Here is a 26,800-nt window from a genome sequence, read left to right as displayed (position 1 = left end):
GGTGAATCCACAAAAGGATTAATGGCACTGTCAAAAGTCTAACTGGGTGAGGCTAGACTGAATCTCATCTTCATGCTCCCGAGTCCAGCAGAGAAATGAGCCTACTTTTTCTTTCTTTTTCAACCGCATGATTGACGTGATGCAATAGCTGTACCGGGAATACTGTTTACATAACTTAGACTGCAAACGCAATGATGACAGCTTGCCTGTCGCCCCCATCTTCTCCTTTTCAGTGTGAGCCAACCGGGCAGCTAGGAACCTGGAAAGATATCATTTAGCTGGCACACTATCACGCTGGGGTCTGCTATCTAGGTTTGTTGCAAAAGTAAATATTTCAGAGTAAAACTGCTAAATCTGTGTCACACAAACACACACACAAACAGTCGCAGTTAGAAAGCTCTGGGCCAGGTGTATGCACGATAGGACACAGAAAAAAAATAATGCACTTCCATTTGTAATGCGTAATAACCTTCAAATACAGTTTTGTATTTACTTTGTAAAAAGTAAACAGTGTGGAAAATATTTGTAAATCTGATCTGCTGACAGATTCGGTGATGGCTGCTGGGGGTTTTAGAAAAAGTATATAACACTGATATGTACTTTTTTCATACAAAATGATTCCATGATTTATTCGCCACAATTGTAACCCATGACCTAGATGAAACCAAGGGAAAAAATGAAAGAAATTAAAAGAAAATCTTAATTTTTTCTTGTGTACCTAGAGAGCTGTTGATAGTATTGATCAGAATAGTATTGATCTTGGTTGTCTCTTAGTCCTCGTAGGTAAAAGCATCATAAGGCCAAACTCAAACCACAATCAGGTCGACAAAATGCTGCTAGCTAAGCTAGTTAGATTTCGCTGCATAAGGCAGCAAAATACCTAAATATACAACACTTTTCCAAATATATTTGCGGGTTCTCATTTGGAACATAACTAACGGCAAGTTGTGGATTATATCAAAATTCGCGGGAATCCGCTGCGGGACCGAATGTTCAGGAATGTTAGGAATAACATTTTAAACTATGTATTTGGTCAAATACTGTACACTATTATGTTTATAAAGTGATTAATTAGATGAATTCATTAAGGTACCATAGGGGCTGTGGGGGTGCGTCCAAAATATGCGGATTTTCTGAACTTGCGTGGGGGTTCCCCCGGCCCTGGGTGACCCCTCTACTTCTAAATGTAACATTTCAATAAAGCTACAATATGTGCTCAAAATAAAATATACTTGCATGATACACCATGCAGTAGTGTGCAAAGGGCCATCACCAGCCTTGTTGTTAAAAGTCATATTTATGTTCTCTGTCTCTTTATTAAGATACAAACAGTAAATACCGGAAATATGTACACAAATAAAAAAATAAAAATCATGGATAATTCTTTTGGGCAGTCAAAACTTTAAGAATATTATATCAGGGATATTATCTTTTAGCACTTTCTAAATTTCTTTGTTAGATTTAAGTTGTTTTGTTTATTGTTATATTATATACTGCCACTATAATATTTAGACCTGGAGGCTAGTCCCAGACTGTCCGTGTTTTATTAGCTGTTTTTCTATCCAAATATGATTGTACTGCTAAGCAGTGTGCTTAGGATCGTTACCATGCTGCTATCCTGCTTTCCAGAAAGAATAGCATGATGATTTAAAACCTGTCTGTACATTTCCACATTCATGATCAAATCAATTCAGACAATATCGCTAACAACACTGGCAGAAATGCAGCCCCATACCAGGACAGACCCTCCACCATGTTTCACTGAAGACCTCAAGCACTCCCATTTCTCTCCAGCTCTCCTGCTCACATATTGGTGATGAGTTGACCCAAATATTTCAAACTTAGATTCATAACTCTATAATATTTTTTTCCACTTATCTTCATTCCAATCTTTTTGAGAGTTTCCTTTTAGAAACCGTGGTTTCTTGGCTGCTACCCATCTACAAAGACCGTTCCTGATTAAGCTTTTTTTGAGTGTAAACTTGGCATCTCAAAGAAGCTGTCAGATGCTGAGCCAGGTCCTTGTTGGACTTCTTCCGGCCTTTTAACGAAGAAACTTTGTGTAACTTCTTATCGATTCTGTACATTTTTTTGGCCTTCCAGTCCTTTCTTTGTTCTCCACCTCTCCCGATTCTTCAAATTTCTTTATAACAGCATGAATGCAGCATCTACAGGCATCTTTGAACAATTTTACACAGGCTGAACTGTCCATAGAAAATAGTCCACATTAACTGAATGAACAGCACAATACTGTAGGCAGATATTTTATATTCTGGTCAACTCAAATATTGAAGTTAAGAGTGAAGAACAATACAGACACCTTTATAGGTAAACATTTAATTGTGACATTTTAATGACATTTTTAAAAAGGCTGCCCTTTTTATGTAATATTAAATATCTCCTGGGAATATAAAACATGCTGAATAAATTATTTTACAATTAAAACTGTGGACCTTTTTTTGCTGGAAAAGTCAAATGGTCACTTTTAATGTCTTGGCGTACTTTGTTTGATAAAAAAAATAAATTTTGGTGTCCTCGGAATACGTGCTACAACAAAGATTGCCAGATCTGTGTAATCTAAACATCTCATTTAAAATAAAATATATAAAGACATAGCCTAGTTTCCCCCTTTTTTTTAAGTCATTCATTTACTGTAGGTCTAAATTGGTCTTACATTAATACACGTTTTGTATGAATAAAATGATTATTATCATTAGTAGTAGTAGTAGTTTTTCCTATACAAATTCACCCTTTTTGCCCCCTCCCTCATATGCATATTTATATATAGGATAGGGCAATTTCTGTGCGTATCAGGCACGGTGCTTAAATAGATTGTTTAAGCATTTATGTCTGTATTCATACATAACACACAAGGTTTTTTTTTTTTACACAGAATTTGGCCTGATTATGCCTGAAAATAGGCACAAACAGCTTAGTGCATCACCCAAATCCAGAAAACTGCTGTTCCCGTTTCTTCTTGTTATCATTTTCATTTTTGTTACACTACCTAAAAAGTTAATGCTTTTCCCACTGCCTTTTAATTCAAGGAATAGAAGAAGAAGAAGAAGAAGAAAGAAGGAGGTAAAATATTTGACGTTAGTATTGATTTTAGATTACAAAAAAGTTACAATTTTTAAAAGACCCACCCACTAATTTTTATGAGACCCACCCACTAATTAATATTCATAGGTTGGCGAGCTGTTAACATATATATATATTTTTTTGTATTTTTTATTAACTGCTATATGTAGGTCTCTAAACACGAACATCAGTCAGATGGAGAATATGAAGAAGAGAAGAAAAGTAAAACAAGAAGATTCACATTGATAAGTATTACCCATGATGAACTTTTATTCTCATAAAATAATACATTTGCATTTTATAATGATAATTAATGGTACACTGATAATTGGGACAATTAGGTACAAAATGTTAGAGAAGTGAAGAAAAGAGTGCAGGCAGGGTGGAGTGGGTGGAGAAGAGTGATAGCAGGAGTGATTTGTGATAGAAGGGTATCTCCAAGAGTAAAAGGGAAAGTTTATAGGACTGTGGTGAGACCTGCGATGTTGTATAGTTTAGAGACAGTGGCATTGAGTAAAAGACAGGAGGTGGAGCTGGAGGTAGCAGAGCTGAAGATGCTGAGATTTTCGTTGGAAGTGACGAGAATGGACAGGATTAAAAATAAGTTTATTAGAGGAACATCGCATATAGGAAGATTTGGAGACAAGGTGAGGGAGGTGCTAGTGAGATGGTTTGGACATGTGCAGAGGAGGGACATGGGGTACATCGGTAGAAGAATGCTGAGGATGGAGCCGCCAGGAAGGAGGAAAAGAGGAAGACCAAGGAAAGGTTTTATGGATGTGGTGAGGGAAGACATGCGGGTAGTTTGGTTGAAAGAGGCAGATGAAGAGCACGGGGGGAATTGAGACGGATGATCCGCTCTGGCGACCCCTAATGGGAGCAGTCGAAAGAAGAAGAAGAATTAAGTACATTCAGAAGCAAGCACTTTTTTTTGCAATTCATGCACCACTGGTCATTTGAAGGACACGAATGCACTGTAATTGCCAGGGTAAATTTAGCATACATAAATGTTATGTATCTTGTTGCTGTTCCAATCCTAAGAAAGTAATTTGCTGATTCATTGTTGTGAAAGCTGCTGGCCAAATCAACTGCATGTCATCACACGTATTAGGAACTGGCAGTTGGAGGATAGCTTAAAAGCAGACTTTGACAATTTGAAATTGAGAGCTTTCTCCCTGGTGGACAAATGAAGGGATTTCTCCGCAATGGTACACCTTGAAATGGCACCTCAAGGATTTTTACAAAGTGTTGAGCTCACTAGCAAGCATTACTTTGTAGAAAAATGTGTCTAGTATCACTTCAGTTGTTCTAACAATTGATGTATACCTGTAAATAGATTATGTCTGTGATTTTAAACAGCTGGCTAAGTCACAGGTAGAGGAAACCTACATGCCTTTGGGCTAAGATTAACACATCTCTTGAAGGGGCAAATTTTCTATTGAGTTCAAAGTGTTCACTGAGATTTCTGTGAAAGTGTCAGCACACTGTGCAGCATTCGGAAGCAAGAATCACTGACACCTCAAAGAAAGGGAACAAGAAATTACTTTTCACTGGTTAAAAAAAAAAAGAAAAAATTTAGAGCACACAAACTCTTGTCAAAGACATGGGTCAAGGTACTTTGTAGCACAAAAGTGTTGAAACTCATTCAAATACTCACTTCATGTTAATATGCCTAAGGCAGCTTTTTAACAGCAGATCTATTATCTGTGGGAGGCCATTAAATCTGAATGGGCCACATTGACATGTCCGTGTGCAAAATGCTGTTAAAATTTTATTTTTCCCTAAAAGTGTTATTCTTTATAAAAATAAAAAAATAAAATAAAATAAAAAAGGAATAGCAATCCTATAATTGGCTCTGTATTAACCTTTTACAGTGTGAAGTAATAATAATAATAATAATAATAATAAAGAAAAATGCCATGCCCTATTTCCTTGTCTGTTTTTTTCCCTGCCCCTATTATGTGTGTGTGTGTGTGTGTGTGTGTGTGTGTGTGTGTGTGTGTGTGTGTGTGTGTATCTGTCTTTTGGTTTTGTTGTTTTGAAAGTTAAACATTTTATTTTAAGCAAACAACATATTTTTTTCTTCTAAGAATGTGAAATAAAATAACTGATCAATCAACAGGCCATAATCCAATTCATTATAGATCACTACATTTTTTCAAAAGCAACAAGATAGTGAATGGAAATGTGAGTCTGACCAAGTCTTATTCCTACTATATTATTTATCACACCGAATATTTGTATGTTTATTGCAGAACAACCTCACCCTGCAACAATATGGTCCATCCTGCTCAACCCCACCCCACACCATGTTCTAGTAGCTTGTCTGCAATTTCTGAGTATGTTGCTCTGGTTTGTATCATATTATATATCATTTGTGCAAATGGCTCCAGTCTGGACATTTCTCTATTGTGCATTTTATAGCATTAATCAATGTGGGTATTATGATATTCTGATTACTACTCCTTATGGGATTAAACAAGCAAAACAAAAGTCATTTACGTGCTCAAAATAATAAAAAGCTGTTTCCTCCTTTTTCTGCATTCAATATGTATAATCAGAAAAAAAATGAATGCATCGCAATTCACATTTTTTATTGCAAAAGAACAAAACAAACAAATGAACCCAATGTATACAGACCTTGTGTGTGTGTGTGTGTGTGTGTGTTTGTTTAAATGATGTAATTTGGTAAGAGTAAGGGGTACATTTTATATATATATATATATATATATATAAAATAAGTATTGTGTCACCTACAAAAAAAAGCAAGCTTTCTGGCTCTCACAGACCTGTAACTTCTTCTTTAAGAGGCTCCCCTGTCCTCCACTCGTTATCAGTATAAAAGACACCTGTCCACAACCTCAAACAGTCAGACTCCAAACTCCACTATGGCCAAGACCAAAGAGCTGTCAAAGCACACCAGAAACAAAATTGTAGACCTGCACCAGGCTGAGAAGACCGAATCTGCAATAGGTAAGCAGCTTGGTGTGAAGAAATCAACTGTGGGAGCAATTATAAAAAAATGGAAGACCACTGATAATCTCTCTCGATCTGGGGCTCCACGCAAGATCTCACCTCGTGGGGTCAAAATGATCACAAAAACGGTGAGCAAAAATCCCAGAATCACACGGGGGGACCTAGTGAATGATCTGCAGAGAGCTGGGACCAAAGTAACAAAGGCTACCATCAGTAACACACTATGCCGCCAGGGTAGTAATGAGTAACTTATTGATAATAATTTTAATCATTTAGTGGATGCAATAATATCAATAAAGGAAACACTGCCTGATAATAATTATATGCTGCAGCTGATGCATTCGTAACAGAACCACACATTACCAACTCTGTGTCGCTGCTATGCTGAGAATGATCCTCTTCCTAATGGACATCTGGACAGGGGTAGTAAATTCCTATTAATTTAAAGTGCACCTGATTTGATTTTGTCAGAATTGTGGACCAGGACTACGTTTCCCTTTAGCCACATGACTGTGAAAAATATCACTAATCACTCACTCCTTGTCACCCTTGAACTGATATGTACAGTATCTCACAAAAGTGAGTACACCCCTCACATTTCAGCAAACATTTTATTAAATGTTATCAAGGCACAATTCTAAAAAAATTACAAAAGTCTAACATTCAGCAGCTCTGTTATGTCATTATGGAGTGGAAGAGGATCCCAGCAACAACCTGTGCAGCTATGGTGAATTCCATTCCAATTCCAAGGCAGTGCTGGATAACAATGGTGCTCACAAAAATATTGACACTTTGGACACAGTTTTGACATGTTCATTTAGGGTGTACTCACTTTTGTTTGCAAGGTATTTAGACAATAATGGATGTATGTTGAGTTATTTTCAGAAGACAAAACAATATCTATAATCTACACTGCTAAACAAGCTTCACATTGACTAAAATATACCGTATTTTTCGGACTATAAGCCGCTACTTTTTTTTCCCACGTTTTGAACCCCGCATCTTAAACAACAAAGCGGCTAATTTATGAATTTTTCCTGGGTTTTTTCCGGTTTCACAAACTTCAAGCCAAAAAACTGAACCCCATAACATTAGACCAATGAAATTTCCGAATGGAAACGAAAAAACACACCTCACCTGTGTTCTGAGCTGCACGCCATCGGGAGAAAAAACTTCCAACGGGTGATTTTTAAACGCACGCTGATGCCAAAAGATAAACTCCCCAGAGAAATAGTTGTGAAAGGAAGGAGGAAGACAGTGAACAATGATTTACTTGGTCGGCTACTTTTTAGATACAAGCCGTTGTAACGCATTGAGTCAGGGTGAAGAGAGAGCTTGCTTCTGGCATGCTATTCCCAAAATACCGCTATGCTCCTAAAGGAAGCGCAACATATTTCACCCGTTACACCGTGTATAACGTGTCTTTCGTTAAAACCTGTGTAAAGTACATTAGTGTAGACAGGCTATATAGACAGGTGCGGCTTATTTATGTTAAAAATAAAAATATTTGTAAAATTCAGTGGGTGCGGCTTATATATGGGGGCGCTTTATAGTCCGGAAATTACGGTATTCAAGTTTGATTGCTATAGTTTTGTCCCTTGAGAGGATCTTCTACCATGGTTGCTCAAATGGAAGGTAGACTCACTTTTGTGAGATACTCTATATAAGTGCATCCTCTTCTTGCTTTATTTTTTCCTGTAAAGAAATGCAGTTCAGCATCTACCAGAAGTGCAAATAGAATCACTGTGCAATTTCACAAATGCAGATAAATATGTAAATATATGAATAAATAAATATAAAGGCTATAGACAGTGTAAACTGCAGAAAAGAATGTGCAAGTACAGTAGGAATATACATGTATATAATTATCTAGAAGTGAAAATTAAGAATATGTCTTTATAGTTCTTGAATTTGAAAGTGACAGATTGCAATGAGGGTGCAAATACAATTTTGGTCTCATATACCCTTCAGTATTTTTTCATATTATTGATATAAAATAAATTAAATTGCTATATAAAAGGTATCCATTTTACACTGATTCAGAGTGTATATAGAGACAGGAGTATAAAAAGAATTTAACACATTTTTATGGCTTTTATTTCATTGTATTCAAACACACAAGAATCATTCTGACAGCTCTAGTGGATATTCCACTTTTCTTCGGTTCTCTTTCAGATGGGAAAGTGTTCATCGGCATTGCCGTAGCGGGTAGCCATGAATGTTGCCTTACTTCTGTAATGCAAAGTTGTATTTTATTGATCTTTATTGTTGTCTGACAAATTTTGCACTCAGCAGTCTTTCTATTTTTGCACATGGTGCAACCATCAGCGGAAGATTAAAAACTCAATGTGTCTTATGCACAACAGAATCCGTATGAGAGAGACAAACATCACTGCACTATAGGGGGTCCCAAACTGCACTGTATGCCAATCACCACACTGAGTGTCTCTTTATCAGTGGCTGTTTGTGGATCTCGACTTCTCAGTTGGTCAACAAGACTTTTTTGACAAGTCATTTGTGCCTCCCATGTTTTCTGTTCAAATTTATTCCCGTTTCTCAATCCAGCTATAAAAAATATTTTGATTCATTCTTATTTTGTCATATATACTGTATATATATGAATTATTTGGGCATACAGTTTCTTCACTGATTTATAAACTATTACACAGGGCATTCTTCTCATATCTATCATATAAAAAAAAAAATATGATCACTCTGGAGAATCCATGGCTCAAAAAAAAAAAAGAAATCTGTCAGTTATTGAATTAGAATATGGAGACTGAGACGACGGCAATTCTTACGCCTGTCAGCAAAGAAAAGCTGTCATTCAGTTAGGGCATCACAATGACAATAACAATTTCATGTTGCATGACCTGACTTTTTCTATGTCATAAATGATCTCTATGCAATATTCACAATGCCTGTAAGAATGATTAGAATGTATAAGGATGGGATAAATGTGAATATTGCTGAACATTCGGAAAAAAAAGGTTTTCATGTTTCATTTGACGGCATAAAGATAACTGGTAATTGATTCTTTAGAACAGAACAAGTGTCAGACATAAGAGAATCCTGTGATTCTCTGAAACAGCACAGTCTCTTTGTGCAAAAGCCGTACTGGACGATGGCTGACCAAATATCGGATTTGAGTTCAATCTAATATTATTATACTATGTGACAAAGTGTCTTTGTTTGTTTGATTGAATTAAACTGCTTTCCCAGTAGCCCAATTGACATAAATTAAACATGTTAAACAGATCAAACATTTTGGGCTTTAATTGCCAGTTCACTCTTTGTAATGTTACTACAAACCTGTAATTGAACAAGTGGAAGAAGCTACTCTGGCTGCTTTACCCTGATTAAAGTTTTGTGGGGAAATATCATTATTATCTGTGATCTGTCTCCATGCCACCTTTATTATCTCTCCTTAATTATGATCAACTTGTCTTTGTCACCTTCTTCACATGAGGACCAAATGCAGCAAAAGAACAGTTTCTAGATTTCAGTAGTATATGTATTATATAATATATTCATATTATATTTAATAGTAGTAGTGTGTATATATACACTATATTGCCAAAAGAATTGGGTCACCTGACCTTTATGTGGTTCTTTTCCAAACTGGTACCACAAAACCGGAGGCACTCAATTCTACATGACGTCTTTAGATGCTCTGTAATAACATTTTGCATTCACTTGAACTTGGAAACCCAAACCTGTTCCAGCATGGCAATGCCCCTGTGCACAAAGTGAGTTTCTTGAAGATCTGGTTTACATGCTTTGGAAAGGAAGATTTTAAGTGGCCTGCTATAAAGCTCTGATCTCATCCCAACTGAACACCTTTGGGATGAATTGGAACGCTGACTGCACTCCAGGTCTCCTCACCTCACCTACATCAGTACCTGCCTTTCATAATACCATTGTGGCTGATGAACACAACACAAATATCTATAAGCACACTCCAAAATTTTGTGAAACAGATTCCCAGAAGAGTGAAGAGCAAATTGGAACTAAATGTGCAATGCAATGCTAAAAAATCATATACCATACATATGACCAGGTGACCCAATACTTTTGCCAGTATAGTGTATATATACATACATACATACATACATATATATATATATATATATATATATATATATATATATATATATATATATATATATATATATATATATACAGGTGCATCTAAATAAAGTTTATTTATTTCAGTAATTTAATTCAAATTGTAAAACTCTATTAAATCAATTCAATGCACACAGACTGAAGTAGTTTAAGTCTTTGGTTTTTTTAATTGTGATAATTTTGGCTCATATTTAACAAAAACCCACCAATTCACTCTCAACAAATTAGAAAATGGTGACATGCCAATCAGCTAATCAACTCAAAACACCTGCAAAGGTTTCCTGAGCCTTCAAAATGGTCTCTCAGTTTGGTTCACTAGGCGACACAATCATGGATAGACTGCTGAACTGACATTTGTTCAGAAGAAAATCATTGACACTCTTCACAAGGAGGGTAAGCCACAAACTTTCATTGTCGAAAAGCTCGCTGTTCACAGTGTGCTGTATCCAAGCATGTTAACAGAAAGTTGAGTGAAAGGAAAAAGTGTGTAAGAAAAAGATGCACAACCAACCAAAAGAACCGCAGCCTTGAGAGGCTCGTCAAGCAAAATCGATTCAAGTATTTGGGTAAACTTCACAAGGAATTGACTGAGGCTGGGTTCAAGGCATCAAGAGCCACCACACACAAATGTGTCAAGGAATTCGGCTACAGTTGTCGTATTCCTACTCGCGAACCACAGACAATGTAAGAGGCGTCTTACCTGGGCTAAAAAGAGGAACTGGACTGTTGCCCAGTGGTCCAAAGTCCACGTTTCAGATGAAAACAAGTCTTGAATTTAATTTGGAACCCGAGGTCCTAGAGTCTGAAAGAAGGGTGGAGAAGCTCATAGCCCAAGTTGCTTGAGGTCTAGTGTTAAGCTTCCACTGTCTATGATGATTTGGGGTGCAATGTCATCTGCTGGTGTTGGTCCACTGTGTTTTTAAAAAACCAAAGTCACTGCACTCGTTTACCAAGAGTTTTAGAGCACTTCATGCTTCCTTCTGCTGACCAGCTTTGTAAAGATGCTGTTTTCATTTTCCAGCAGGATTTGGCACCTGCCCACATGGCCCCCAAAAGCACCAAAGGTTGGTTAAATGACTATAGTGAAGGTGTGCTTGCCTGGCCAGCAAACTTACCAGACCTGAACCCCATAGAGAATCTATGGAGTATTGTCAAAAGGAAAATAAGAAACGAGAGACCAAAAAATTATGAGCTGAAGGCCACTGTCAAATAGGTTTCCATACCACCTCAGCAGTGCCACAGAGCGATCACCTCCATGCCACGTCGAATTGAGGCAGTAATTAAAGCAAAAAGAGCCCCTACCAAGTATTAAATAGACGTACAGTAAATGAACATACTTTCCAGAAGGCCAACAATTCACAAAAATAGTTTTTTGATTGGTCTTTTGAAGTATTCTAATTTGTTGAGAGAGTGAATTGGTGGGTTTTTGTTAAATGTAAGCCAAAATTATCATAATTAAAAGAACCAAAGACTTAAACTACTTCAGTCTGTGTGCATTGAATTTATTTAATACACGAGTTTCACAATGTGATTAAAATTACTGACATAAATGAACTTTTCCATGACATTTAAATTTATTGAGATGTAAGATATATATATATAGTAAGATATATTTTACTCCCCAGTGTGCAATAAAATAAAACATACGTGCAATACCACTTTTACTAATCTAAATCTGTACTTTTTTTATGAAATGATACTTTATTGATTTTCCTTACAAAAAAAATGTGCAATAACTTTTATTCTTTTTTTATTTATTAGAAAATGTGCAACTGGAAGCTTCTGTCACCAAAACAAATTCCTTGTGACTGCAAACATACTTAGCAATAAAGCTCTTTCTGATTCTGATATTGTAAATTTAATCAAATTAATTTTAGTTGAACAGAACATATGAACAGACTGTCCAAAAGAGGAAAGGATTTAACCAATTGAAAATGTGTTTAAGCTGAAGAACAGTGTAGAACATAACGGGATGTTGCCGAGTCTTGGCTGGCATAATTCTGCTAACTGAGTCAAGACAAGATATATAGTGTGGTGGGATAATTAAGACAGTACAACCTCATATTACTTATTTGCGTTTCATGGCAATTTTTTTTTTTACACACCTTGCTTTTTACCTGCTCTCTTTCACAAACTACTCGTTTATCTAGTAGTATGCTAAAGATGACTGACATAAACTAAATTTTAAAAAGTCTATTAATGAAATATATGTAGTATAGATTACAAAACTGCACATGGATGAGAATCAGCCCCGATTCCTAGCCTGTCTCCATCCATTCTCCATCATAATGTGCCATAACAATATCCCCATCTTGTACTTTAGTGCTTCACAATTATTTACTCTCCATCACCATCTCCATGCCATTCACTAGTGCTCCAATGCTTCTCACACCTCCATCAGCATCCCCACACTATCCGCTAGTGCTCCAATGCTTTTCACATCTTCATCATCATCATCACACCATCCACTAGTGCTGCAATGCTTTTCACAACTCCATCATCATCCCCACACCAACCACTAGTGATCCAATGCTATTTACTCCTCCATCACCATCCCCACGCCATCCACTAGTGCTCCAATGCTTTTCAAACCCCTGTCACTATCCATAACCCATGCATTAGTTCTCCCTCCACTAGTGCTGCAAAGCCATTCACCTGCATCTTTACCCCACCCCTAATGCTCCTACACGATTCCTACCCAAATCTCCTAGTGCTCCAACAACATTCTCAACCACACAGCATTCCAAAACCATTTCAATCCCACTTTGGGAGACTAAAATTCATCCCTCTAATGCCCTCAACATCATTCTCACCTGTATTTTCTAGTATCCCAACTCAGAGTGGCACAAACCCCATCTAAACCATTCCAGTCCCAATTTAGTACTTCAACACAATCCAAACTTTATCCCCAGTGCCCCAGCACCATTTCCAGGCATATCACATAGTACCCAATCGCTTACTGTCCCATTTCAAAATACCTTTACACTCTTCCTATATTTATCAGTGTGCTCCAGCACTGCCCATTTACATGCAGACTTTTCCCATTAAATAAATTATTTAACAATCATTTAAATACATTTTTAAAAGATCACACTGATTAAAATGGGAGCATTTACAATTTCTGTTAACATTCTTATTGTATCAACTTACTGTGTGCTAAAGTTCATTTATTACCATTCTTGCTAGAATAATATGAAGCTCACCCCTGTTACCTTTATTTAAATAAACCCAAATTACACCGTCCCAATTCCCATACGACTCTCTAGTACTCATTTAATCCCATTTAAATAGCAGACTCGATGTCCTTAAAATAGTTTTTAATTCAAGATGCATGGATTTTTGAGCATTGATACATGAGGCTTACAAATCTTCAATCATCTTAAAAGACCTGTCATGATAGCATATGTAAGATGGCTAGGATTAGCATTTAAGATCATTAATGCTTATAAAGTGGGACAAATAAGTATTTGATACACTGCCGATTTTTCAAGTTTTCCCACTTACAAGGAACGAAGAAATCTATCATTTTCATTGTAGGTACACCTAAACTGTGAGAAACAGAATTCTTGCTGGTTGGTAGGTGATCAAATACTTCATGCACTAAAATGGAAATTGATTAATTAAAAAAATCATACAATGGGATTTTCTGGAAGTTTTTATAGATTCTGTCTCTCACAGTTGAGAATTACAGATATTTCTGTTTTTTGTAAGTGGGAAAACTTGAAACATCGGCAGGGTATCAAATACTTATTTGACCCACTATAAATAAAGCTTACATATTTTCACAATTAGCTCATGTTATCTACTCTATCTGGCAAGGTTAAGGATTATTACTATCTATAAATAGGCTATGATGGTTTCAGGATAGCTACCTGATTTCTGCTTTAAAGCAAGTGTCATGTCAAGAAGACTAAACTTATGGATACTTCAATAATAAACATTAATCTGAAACAAGGGCTTAAATTTACACATGAACACTGACAAAATCTTGGTGTCGAAACATTCTTGACCTCTTGGATATGTTTGACTGAAATCAAATGTTCTGCACATTTCTATCCTCGCATATGCTGACTTTTTTTTCTTTTAGCCTCCAATCTTAGATCTATTATGCTGACATGCAAGGGGGTGGAAGCAGTGGTGGGGGGTTAAAGGAATTGGCAAAGCCGGCAGGATACCCAAAGAACTCTGTCAGTGAAAAATGGACTCCACACTGCCTGTGCTGAACTAGCTGCCACTAATGTGTTGCACGGGCAAATTGCTGAGGACTCTTTTCCCATTTACATTCTCATAACACAGCTGAATCCTTCCAACGGCTCATTACTGCTGTTTAAAATGAGGAAAAAGGCAGCTTCTCAATCCAATAAACGAGAATTGAAGCTTATTACACAAATGTGCAGCTAGTTGAGAGGCCGTCGGATATATTCCCCTAAGGAGGAGAGGGTTTCAGCACTAATCTAAAACAAAGACACATCATTTCACTTGAGCAGAGGGGAGAGAATAAACCTGGCTGTCTGTAGTGGGGTCTAATTGAATTGAACGGCTCTTGCACTTTGACACATAATGGCGGATAACCCAAAGGACATTCTGGTCATAAACAATTTTAGAATTAGATACACAAAATCTCATTATTTCATTATACATGGATCCTCTGAAGTTCATGAATAGATGTATTTATGTTCACAGTTGTGCTCAGTTGTATATCAGCAGATCAGATCAGAACTTCAACTTACAGTTGCTAAATACACCAATCAGGCATAACATATGACCACCTGCCTAATATTGTGTTGGTCCCCCTTTTGCTGCCAAAACAGTCCTGACCTGTTGAGCATTAAGAGCAGTAACTTCTTCAGCAATTTGAGCTACAGGAGCTCGTCTGTTGGATCAGACCACACGGACCAGCCTTTGCTCCCCACGTGCATCAATTAACCTTTGCCACCCATGACCCTGTCGCCGGTTCACCACTTCCTTCCTTAGATAACTTTAGATAGATACTGACCACTGCAGACCGGGGAACAGCCCACAAGAGCTGCAGTTTTGCAGATGCTCTGATCCAGTCCCTTGTCAAATTTGCGGAAATCCTTACACTTGCCCATTTTTCCTGCTTTTAACACATCAACTTTGAGGGGAAAAAATTTTCACTTGCTGCCTAATATATCCCACCCACAGGTGCCATGATGTTATTCACTCACTCACCGGTCTTAAAACATGCTTAAAACATGGCATGTTTCCTGCATGTTGTTTTGTTTGTCTTAAATAAGTAAATTACACAACAACAAGTAATTGGTTGCAAACCCTGTAACTGCATCAAGCGGTTGAACTACTGATATCACCAAACTCTTGCATTCTTCTTCTGTGATGCATTTCCAGGATTGCGCCATAGCTTCTGTCAGCTGTTGTTTGTTTGGAAAGTGAAATGCACGTGCATTGTGTTTTAGGTTAATTTGCATTGAGTTCCTTCCAAAAATGATTGCATGCATTTCTCTGTAAATTGGCAGACAGTGTTCTGACTTCTGAATTCATTCTGCTGCTACTGTCAGGAGATACATCATATACATCAATAAAGATTAGTGAGATCAGTGAGGCCTCTCCAGAAGCAGCCATGCAATCCTAAGCCTTGACACTACTTCCACCTGCATGACTGATGAACGTGTATGTTTGGGATTATTTCCAGATCCTTTTTTCTCCATGTTTTGAATCATTTTGGAAGAAGTTAATCTTGGTTCCAGAACTTTTGTGGTCTGTTTCTGAGTGGTTTGCATCTTGCATCTTAGTGGATTGTGATACTTTCTACCATTCCCTGTGGAAATTGCCTTGAGATCACTGACTGTGAGAATGAGAATGTCAACTGCTGTTGTTTTCCTTGGTTGACTTTCCATGTCTGGTTGTTAGTATAGCTGCTGAATCTTTTTTTTTTTTTTCAGGACATCCCAAATTGGTGAATTGGCTACACCTAACAATTGTGCAATGGTGCTCATCGATTTTCTTTCTTTTATTAGCTTTAAAATTACTTCCTTTTGCTCAGTCTCTCTGGCCTTCAAGTTAGTTGCTCCCTTTAAAAAATGCAGTGTTCACAAGCAAAACCAAAACCAATCAGACTAACGGAACACCCCTGACCAACGACTGTCTGTCACATGTTCTGATTGTTTTATAATATAATTGCAAACGATGCAAGGTTTGTTATTGCATGATGAAAAGCTGTTTAACTCAATTGCATTAAAAAAATCGACACGTTCATTACGGGTTTTGAAACAGTAATTTAGCTTCAATACATTGTTTCAGTGAACATACACTCAAAATCAGAACTCTGAAAGCACTGCCAGCTTAAATTAATAACAAAAACTTTTAAACTCGAACCAAAATTAGTTCCTAAAAATATTATATATATATACAGTATGTATTTTTTTTTTTTTATTATATTAGTAAAACATGTGAACTGGATGATTCAATATACATGTATAAAATATAAAAGAAAATATATTAATAAATAATTACCTTAATGTCTAGTCATTTACAAATGAGTCAATGTCCTTGGGCATCACTAAGGAATAAAACTTTAATTAGCGAAATAGATATAGCTGGAAACCATGCACGCAATTTTTCTTTGCTCTGCTTTTACTAAGCTAGATTTACCCAATCATTTGTACCCTGACTGTGCGCACTGAGAGGTGGAATCAGTGAAACATATGGTGTGTTATCATCACCTCCAACACCCTACATGCACAGGGACCGACACCTGCACTGCTCTCCTTCGTCACTCAGCTCTGATCAACTTCTTCCAGCCTGCAATGATGTCTCTTCTTTCTGCTTCGCTTTGCTCTCACCTGCCTCACTTCAAACCCCAGCACATTCACTGTATATGGACTGAGGAGACATTTAACTGGCTGAAACCCAAACTCAAACTCTACCCCAAACTTTTTAAAGATCCTCCAATGAAATATCTTCTTATGAGTCCTCCTGAAAGCACGGCAATATTACTTTCTTTTACCATCGTTCATCTTTAGGGGAAAGAATAATAATTAAAAAAAAAACAGTCGCCATGTATGCTATAAATATATTAAAAAAACCTTTCCCAGACATTTTTTTGTTTTTTTTTTATCGAAAAGCTGAAGGCACACACTTGCAAAGGGTGTTTTTGGATGCAGTAGCATGAAGTTTTCCCTTCACTTAGGGAACTAGAACTAGAAGACCCAACCTGTTCTAGCATGACAAGTCCCCTGTGCACAAAGCAAACTCCATGAAGATATGGTTTACATGGGTTGGAGTGGAAGATCTGCTGTCAAAGAGCTCTGACCACAACTCTATTGAAATCAATTGGGATGAATTGGAACGCTGACTGCTCTCCAGGCCTCCTGACCTCACCTACATCTGTACCTGACTTTACTAACACCATTGGCTAACCACCTAAGAGTGAAGGGAATTACAGTATAAGAGCAAGTTGGGACTAAATGTGGAATACGATTCTCAAAAAGCACGTCATAGGCTTTTCCCATAAATTGCAGTGACAAATCAGCATTTCAAGTTGAATCTGACAGAAAATGTGTCACACTAGTCAAGCTTCGGCTGTTATTTTTATCTTCCCGTGACACTAAAATCAGCATCAAATCTAAACTTCGTTTAAAAGGCAATCGGGGACTCTTCTATATCTTTTTCATTGCTTTTTTTTCTATACAACAAACAGCTCAACAAAAAAACAGCTTGTCTTGCCACAGCCACTGTTCTCTCGAGAGTTAATGCAAAGTTTCTTCCTGTCACCTGTCTATACTATTAGGGGCCACCCAAAGCATATAACACACAAAACACCATGCAATCTGTCCTAGTTTTAAAGTACAGGCACTTTAACTTTGCATCAATTATAATACTGTGGTTTCCCGTTGCTGAATAACATCCAGACGCTCGTGTTCCCAATGGAACGTATTTACGTCCTTGCAGTATCCAGGCAAAACAATTCTTACTGCTGCCTTCTGACAACTGGCATTTGCTTCCCTCTAAATCACTGACATGCGTAGCAGGTGCTTGGAGAGAAGGTTTGTTTTTGAGAGGGCATTGTCACAGCAGGATGGTGATTGGTGAAAGCTTGTTAGACCAAAAAGCTGACAGAACAGTGAATGGCAGCGCAGAGAACGTTGGCCTGTGTGTGCATGTGTGTGCATATGTGTGTATGCTTCACCTGGATGTAATAGTGCAGCTGAGGCCAGTTAGAGTTCATCTATTTCCAATACAACAATGCTCTTATTGTGATACTCGTGAGTGATATTGAATGCAGATGCTACAGTACATTACATTACATATACAGTGTACATTACATTACAATTAACCTTTAGACATTTTTTTTCCAATTGCCAAAAATGAAGTGTTTTGGTCCATCTCGTTTCATTTTAGACTGCTCTGATCTGCATTGAAATTTTACTAATAAAAAAATGTATATAAATATGAACCAACCCCAGCCATTAGGGTTGCACAAGCCAGTGCACTCTTAGTGCCGATCCCAAGCCCGGATAAATGGGGAGGGTTGTGTTAGGAAGGGCATCCAGCGTAAAAACATGTGCCAAATCAAACTTGCGGATCATGAATACGGATGATCCGCTGTGGCGACCCCTAACGGGAGAAGCCGAAAGAGAGAAAGAAATATGAATCATAACACTGAACAGTATGTTTAATGCTCTGGGATCACCCATATATCAGGTGTGTATATATAAGTAAATAAGAGAAGACATTTTTTTCATAAAAAAGCCAGGCAATGGAACAAGATGCAAGAAATATACAGTAGCTTAGAGAAAAATGTGCAAGAATTTGCAAACGAATGCAATATCCAAGAGGCATGAATGTAATATTATTCTAAGGAAAAAGTACAAAGTGTGGTGTACCTTTCACAAAAGGTCCCAAGTAGAAGCTAGAACTGAAGAATCTTTTTTTTTTATCTATAAATGTGTTTGTGAATTGGAGTAAGCCAAGATAGATGCTGGAGAAACTCGAAAAGAGGTGAAAAGCAAAACAAACAAAAAAAAGCAAACGAGAAACTGAGAGGGTTTATGAGAGAGAAGTTGAGCCATGCACAGGAAGTTTGATGTCGGATAAATAAGACTAGGCAAAACTATTTTGGCCCCACCACCCCCACCCCACTGACGCAGCATTCATCATGCAAATGTCAGTGTTACAAGATATCTGATGGGATATTAGACGTTGACTGATCATTTTTATCTCACAGCTGAGAAAAATGTCTCTGGGCCTACAGTAAAAGCCCGCTAGCTTGCAAGGCAGTGTTCAGTGCTGAAATATGACTTAATGTTGTGCATTTGTCTAAAATGTCTTAAATGTGTCTAAACAGGGAGGAAATCAGTCTGTCATGTAGGTTCCAGTGGACACATCTTCTCAGTATCATGAAGATACCACACCAATGTACATTTTACTGTAGGTAGTGATGCTATTAAGTTTGTCAGACGTCTACCACTCTTTTATACACTATATTGCCAAAGTATTGAGATACCTGAAGCATGAGACTCCTGCCATATTCTCCAAACTGTTACCACAAACCTGGAGGCACACAATTCTATAGGTCGTCTTTGGATGAGGCATAATAAAAGTTTGCAATCACATGAACTTTGAAACCCAAACCTGTTCCAGCATGACAATGCCCCTGTACACAAAGTGAGATCCAGAGGTTTGAAGAGAAAGATCTTAATAATAGATTAAGCTCTGATCTCAACCCTACTGAAAACCTTCAGGATGAAATAGAACACAACACAAATGTCCACAAGCACATCTGGGAACATCTTCCCAGAATGGTGGAAGGAATTATAAGAGCAAATTGGGATTAAATGTGTAATGCAATGCTCAAAAAGCAAAAACCATACTTATGACTAGGTGTCCATAAACTTTTGGCAATATACTGTATGTGAAAACCGATCACCACAGAGAAAACACTGACCAGATTAGTTTGGTGATTCCTTCCTACTGACACTAACATGTACATCAGAGTGCTTGAGATCCACCTGATAGGCCTATAGTTATAAGCTGTAGCTTTTCAACCAATCAGTTTTATTGTGTGTGAAGATTCCAGAAACAGAGCTGCACCGGCTATACCAATCATAGCTTTGTGGAGCTGTTGACTATCTGGGGCAGTGGGAAAATAAAACGGCAGATGGTAAAAAAAAAAAAAGCAGGTTAAATGGTTTTGCGACAACATTTAGAGTCGATTAAGCCAATTGCACAGTCAGCTGCAGACTACAATGGGGAAATATTTGTTTATTTAGCTTCAATAGCCAGTTGTGAATCCACTTTTTATAAAGTGTTGGATAACCTAATGATAACCTGGCAGACCAATCCAAAATGTGAGCAAGATCAGATCAGGAAAGGGTCAGAGGATGTACAATCAGGGCTAGGCAAGATCTAAAAGGAGATTTAAAGTAGGTCAGTATCGACAGGATATAAAGGCTCTACAACAGGAGTTCAAAGATTGATTGATGGAAATGAGCGATACACACACACACACACACACACACACACAATTGCATATTTGCTAAAGGTTATGCAAGATCGTGGTTGGTGCGCCCCCACCCAAAAAAACGGGGGTAAATACAAAAAGAAATACACTACATGTAATGCCCCCAACCGTATAGCACTAGTAATGGGAAACTTGTATCGTTTTAATGACTTGGTTCATTCATTAAGATAAACAAATCTATTTTAAAACCATTTACTTAATTTCGTTCCTTTAATCCTTTACCCACCTTCATAGCGTGTGTATAACTATGACTCAGACCAGAGGACTCATGAGATAAATGATTCAATTCTGTTTCCTGTATAATGCACTGCATAGCGTATATGGGAGTGAAGCGATTTAAGAGTGAACGACTTAGACTAATAGAGTAAAGAAGTTAACTACTCAATTCTGTTTCCTCTACATAACCAACTGTACAGAGATTTTGCGATGCTTTGCTCACGCACGTCTAGTAGAAAATGAACAAAACACTCTTTGAGACTACTCATTCTCCTGAGACACATTAAAGACTCGTTCAAAATGAACTGGGGCTGTAATGATTCCTTGAGTAATTTGATTACCAAAATGCTTCGTTTAGCCCATTTAACTAAACACAGAGCACTGTGTTTCCCATGGACCATTATTACCGACGCACCACCACCTAAACTCTGGAAAGGTAAATACATGCTGAAAAAATTTAGGAATGGGGAGAAAACACTGAGGAAGATTCATGCCAAAAAAAGTTTCCAAAGTTTGGGATAATTTCAAACTAAAACATAACAAAAACACTGTACAGTGTGGTTACTATTTGTAAAGTCATTTAAAATTGATTTTTATATTTTTATTTATATACAGTGTGTTTAAAAAGTCCATTCGCAGCGGTGGCGTGAGAGGGTAGTCTGGTGATGAATACACGGATTTAGTACGTGGGAAATTTCAAGCTGCTTTCCGTAGACAAGAAAACCACATCGCAATACTGTGCAAAATTTAATAATTAAATGCATGAGTGAGAATAATTGAGTTTCATTACAGAAACAGTTTCCCATAACTTACTCTAGGTGGCCACTGCAGATTGACTTTTTGAATGCAACTATATTTGCATTTTGATGTTTCTATTCAATGGGTTTAGTTTCATAATTGTGTGAAATTTCAGCAATAAAAATGTAAATTTGTCTAAAAAGAAAAACAAATTACTGCATTTTAAAATACCTGTTTTATTTTCTCTCTCTTATTTACTATTGCTCTTAAATAAATAAAAAGTACATATCCGATTACTCGATTAATCGATGGAATAATCATTAGAATACTCGATTACTACAATAATCGATAGCAGCAGCCTATTCGTGAACGACCCAACACTATCTGGCGCCTCTATGCACTGCATACCCCATTTTTGCACCTCGGCACACACACATAACTGACTCCAGGTGTGTTCAATTAGTGACTGGGTGGCTATGAACATATGACTCAGGGTGAAGTCTTGGGAGGATAGTCTTTATTTGCAGCTATGTTTGCAAACTGTGGTGTTTGCTGGGATTAGGAATTTGTGGTCCCCAGTGACATGACCATACCTTCTCATTTTGGAATATTTTTGCAGTTAATATTATTTTTCTTCAATTCTAAACAAAAGTGTAATAACATTCTTATGCCCTGCTGTGACCAGTGGTTTGTAAAAGAGCACTTTTAGAGCCATGGGTTGCAGGTTACTATCCAATCCCCCTCAGCTACTTTAGAATCAGATCAGTGGTGCATGGCAGCTCAAAAAGGCTGATCCAGACTTATTTTTGGATGCACATGGTGGTAAAATTATCCGGACACTGCTGTAGATAATGCCTGTAACATTACGCTATTAGGAGATGACACAAAGCTGTGTGCACTCTGTTTCAGAATCAGCGCTATAAACCGAGCCGTCAGCTTGTCTAGACGATTGCATTTAAATACGGCGAATGTACATACATAATAGAATGATATTAATATTGAATACGTTGCACACGTCTTTACTTTTTCATCTTAACCTTGAACCCTATGAAAGCACTGATGATGAATTGAGAGGGCAATATGATGCCTTTATGCTGCACTAATAATTCAGTCAGAAAATAACAATGCCCTCAATGATTTCACTTAGGAAAAGTCTTTACTTTGTTGCTTTACTTGTCAACAACTAGCCAAACAATCCCTACACTTTTTGGACAAAAGTTTTGGGACACCCAACCATATGATTCTTCTGTTACCACAAAGCTAGAGGCATGCAGTTGTAAAGAATGTGTTTGGTATCATTACATTTTAACGATACTCTTCCCTTGAACTAAGAGACTCAAACCTGATCCGCTAGGACAATACCCCGACATACAAAGTGAGCTCAGTGAACATATGGTGTACATGGCTTGGAGTAGAAGATCTTGAGAGCCTGGCCATAGAGTTTGACCTTAACTCTATTTAAAGCTTATGGAATAAATTGGACCTCTGCACTTTAGTGTTCTTCACCCTACATCAGCACCTGACTGAACACAAAACTCCTTTAAACACACTCTAAAATGTAGTGGAACATCTTCCCAGAAGAATGGAGTTTATTATAACTGCAAATAGGACTAAATGTGGAATGGGCTGCTCAAAAAAGCACATACTAATCTTATAGTCAGGTTTCCACAAACTTTTGTCAGTGTAGTATACAGTATGTTACCCACTGCTATGCTAAAAATAAACCCTTTTCAAAATAACATCTGGTCCAGTGGTGGTCCTATAGCTCTCTCTTTATGCAGCTGAACAACAAAAGAGGAGGTGAAATGTTTGCTGTAACAGATGGGCTGTGACATATGGTAGATCTGTCCTAATCAAATGGCTAATTGATATGGAAACGGGGTATAAATATCTAATAAACTGCCCACGGAACATATATCCTCAAGTCTATATGCCCTAAAAGAGAAAATAAAAGCAAGAAATGCGTTATCCAGATGATGTTCAATGCATCATTTCACTCTTCGGGGGAATTCGAGGGATGAGCCTGGAATGATGCCTCTGTTAAATCAAGCATTAGCAAGCAAATATGAATGAAGTTAAATACATCAATACCTCATTACACATAGCTCATATTTGACATTTAAGCAACCGTGATTAAGGAAAAACAGATGCAAACAGATCAGCTTTCAAATCTTCAACTTTCATGCAGATCCACCATAATCTTTTCTGCACTCATAATAATAGATCATGAACTAGCCAAGTGAAGGCTCTGCAATCACTTTTCAACATAACTGCTAAGCACATCACAAAAAGAACAATATAAACATATTAATGGCTTTTAAAGGGGGATTTTTCTTTTGAATATTCCATGTAAAAGTGCAATGAATACCAAGTGAAATGGGCAGAGGAAAAGCTATTATTGAAAACAGGCAGAGCTTTTAGTGAAAAATCTCTCAGGTAATATTGCAATTTTTACTAATACTGGTATTTAATTAAAAAAAAATAATAAAAAATAATAAAAATAGGCTGCATTTGGGGTTTACATCATGTGTATGTGGTATGTAGTTTTTGAAGCACTTTAACTCTGAAATAAAAGCATAATTAGCTGGCAATATCCATTGCTTCTGATGAATCACTAGTCTGTCCTTCTTTGTGTTTGTTTTTTTCCAAAAAATATATGAAACTGTTATATTTATATGTTGTGTGTAGGTGTTGAAAGGAAGTAGTGAGCTAATAATTAAATATAAACTTTAAAAGCTCATAAAATTGACCGATCATTATGCTCACAATCTATCATCTTTGAAAGGTCTAAGAAGCTCAAAAAGAAAGTTTCTTGATTCTAATCGGCAATAACCTTTATTTGTCTTCTCCAGATGACAGCTTTTCGTTTGAATATTTGTATGCTTTTGAGAAAACCCGGGTCAAAAAACGGTAGGTTTCAGATTGCGCCCTTCTCTAACACATTGTACATCTCTCCTTGTGTTACTGCTGATCAATGGAGCAGATCGATAGCATGGAAGACGATGAGGCCTTTTTACCCTTTTACAAGCCTATCCAACCACCATCATCCACCACAAAAATAGATGTAGTGCTAATCCAAGACATGATCTAGGGGGGGAATAAGGAGACACGATCCTACCCACAGGACACAATGATAAGGGGCCAAGAAAAGCAAATAGCTTGGAGAGAAATCTACAAAACACCCGAGCCAATTGCTCAAATTAGGTCCGTGCAAAAAAATAAAGTAGCTGTATCATTGTATATGATTATGAAGATATTTCCAATATGTATGCAGTGCATGCATAAAATCCTTATCAATATAATTTTTAAATAACCAAGCACTTCACCTAATAAAATGGCATGGACTTTACAGTCATTAATCAGATGCCAGAATATGCCAAAACTTGCTGTACTGAGTTACACAGACTCCATGGCGTAACTTTTGTTCCACACTTAGCTTAAACATCACTCAAGTTACGATGTGGCTCCCTTATCTCATCTGCGTTTCTGTTCATTCATGTGAAATACCTTGAGGGAGAAACATGCATATGTTCTCATTACAATGTCTTTTGGTGTTCAGTGCTCACTCTATTCATCACCAGCTTCTGTCTGCTTTAATCTTTAAACCTGCTCCACACAGCTGGCAATAAATAAATAAATAAAAAATCTTGTCCAGTTCCACTCACCACCTGGACAATGCTGGCTCCTGTGCAGAACGCTGGGCAAAACCAATCTCTCTCCAGAGAATGATCCCAGGAGAAACTTCCAAATAAAGCCTGCTTTATTCCACATCCTAACATGCAAGCTAATGTGCACACCAATAAATGCCAACTCCTCCCTTTTTTCTTGCTTTTTTTCTTTTTCTATTTATAGCTCTTAAAACACAGGGCTTAGCCAATACAGCTCTTCCAATATTTTCAATATTCAAGATTTCCAATCTGTAACCTTGGCCTTCCCTCCCATCTTTTCAGCCTCTTGGCTGTCTGCAATATTTTACTTCCAATAACCATACGCACCAAATGTTGGCAGCTAATGACAACTACAGCAGCCACTGCTATGACAGAACTTTGCTTTTTTGGTATATTTGGATGCTTGCGATAAACTAATAGATAACACATTCCATTTGTAGCTTAATTCTTTCTTCTTTTCTAACTTACGCTAGTCAGGAAAAAACCCTCCACTCTCTACTATTGCTAATTCATGTTCATCTAAATATTAAATATACAAATGAATCAAAATTTAAGCCCAATTCAATTAAATAACATCACTCCTACTTCTACAAGAATTACACGTTTAAAATAGGAAGTTGGTTCTCTCACTGCCCATCAGCTTCATCCAAAAAACAGCCTAAATCCCATCAACCTGAGGTAAAAATGTACTGTGTTATTTAAACACAAGCCTCATTGCTCACACTTCTTTGGGGGAAATAATCGCTAAGTAAAATCTGCTCCAAACATTTTTTCTCATTAGAGTGTGTGAACACTTTCCATTGTTTTGATGATTGTGTAATTGTACAGGATACTGAACACGGACATTGTGACAACCTCAACTGATCACAAACTGAATAAACTTAAAAAATAAACTTTCCAAAAGCTTGATAAAGTTGTAACAGAAACACTAAATAATGTTTTAGACATCTTTAGACAGACTTACTGCATTTATTGCTATGTTTATTCAACTTGCTCAATACAACATGGTCTTTTCAAAGATGTATAAGGCAAGGTTACACAGTTAAAGAATGCTCCTGAAGTAAATATGTTATTATATTATTTGGCAGGGGACAAGAAGTTTTTTCCTCTGCCAAATGGAAGAAATGGACAGGCAAGTTTCCCAGAATACAACACAAATTCAAAGGGGCTGTTTAGCACTACTGATATCTAACTATTTTTGCCCGTATAAAGACACAGGGTTTAGACATTATTCTTTAATCTAAATATTTAATTTCAAGCAGATTTTACATTTCAGTTCAAGCAGGTCACTGATTTAAAAATAATAATAGCTCTTTCTGAGATTAATCAATCCTGTCATGAAACTCACACAAGGAGATGTACGACCAAAAACATAGTCAGACCAGACAGAAGTTATGCGATGTGCAAACATAATCCAAAGTCAAAAGAAGACCAAAAACAGAACCAAAAAAAAAACCAGCAACATGAAAAGCCAGCAACATGATATCAATCC

General features: G+C 37.1%; 1 protein-coding gene across 2 annotated transcripts in view; it reads right to left on the bottom strand.

Moving 5' to 3' along the window:
- opcml (opioid binding protein/cell adhesion molecule-like) overlaps positions 1-26,800 on the bottom strand; it is a 239,027-nt gene that overhangs the window by 45,585 nt on the left and 166,642 nt on the right. The window lies entirely within an intron of this gene.

Source organism: Silurus meridionalis, chromosome 11, assembly GCF_014805685.1.
Source record: "Silurus meridionalis isolate SWU-2019-XX chromosome 11, ASM1480568v1, whole genome shotgun sequence".
In the NCBI taxonomy this organism is placed as follows: Eukaryota; Metazoa; Chordata; class Actinopteri; order Siluriformes; family Siluridae; genus Silurus; species Silurus meridionalis.
This window is presented reverse-complemented; position numbering and strand designations above follow the sequence as displayed.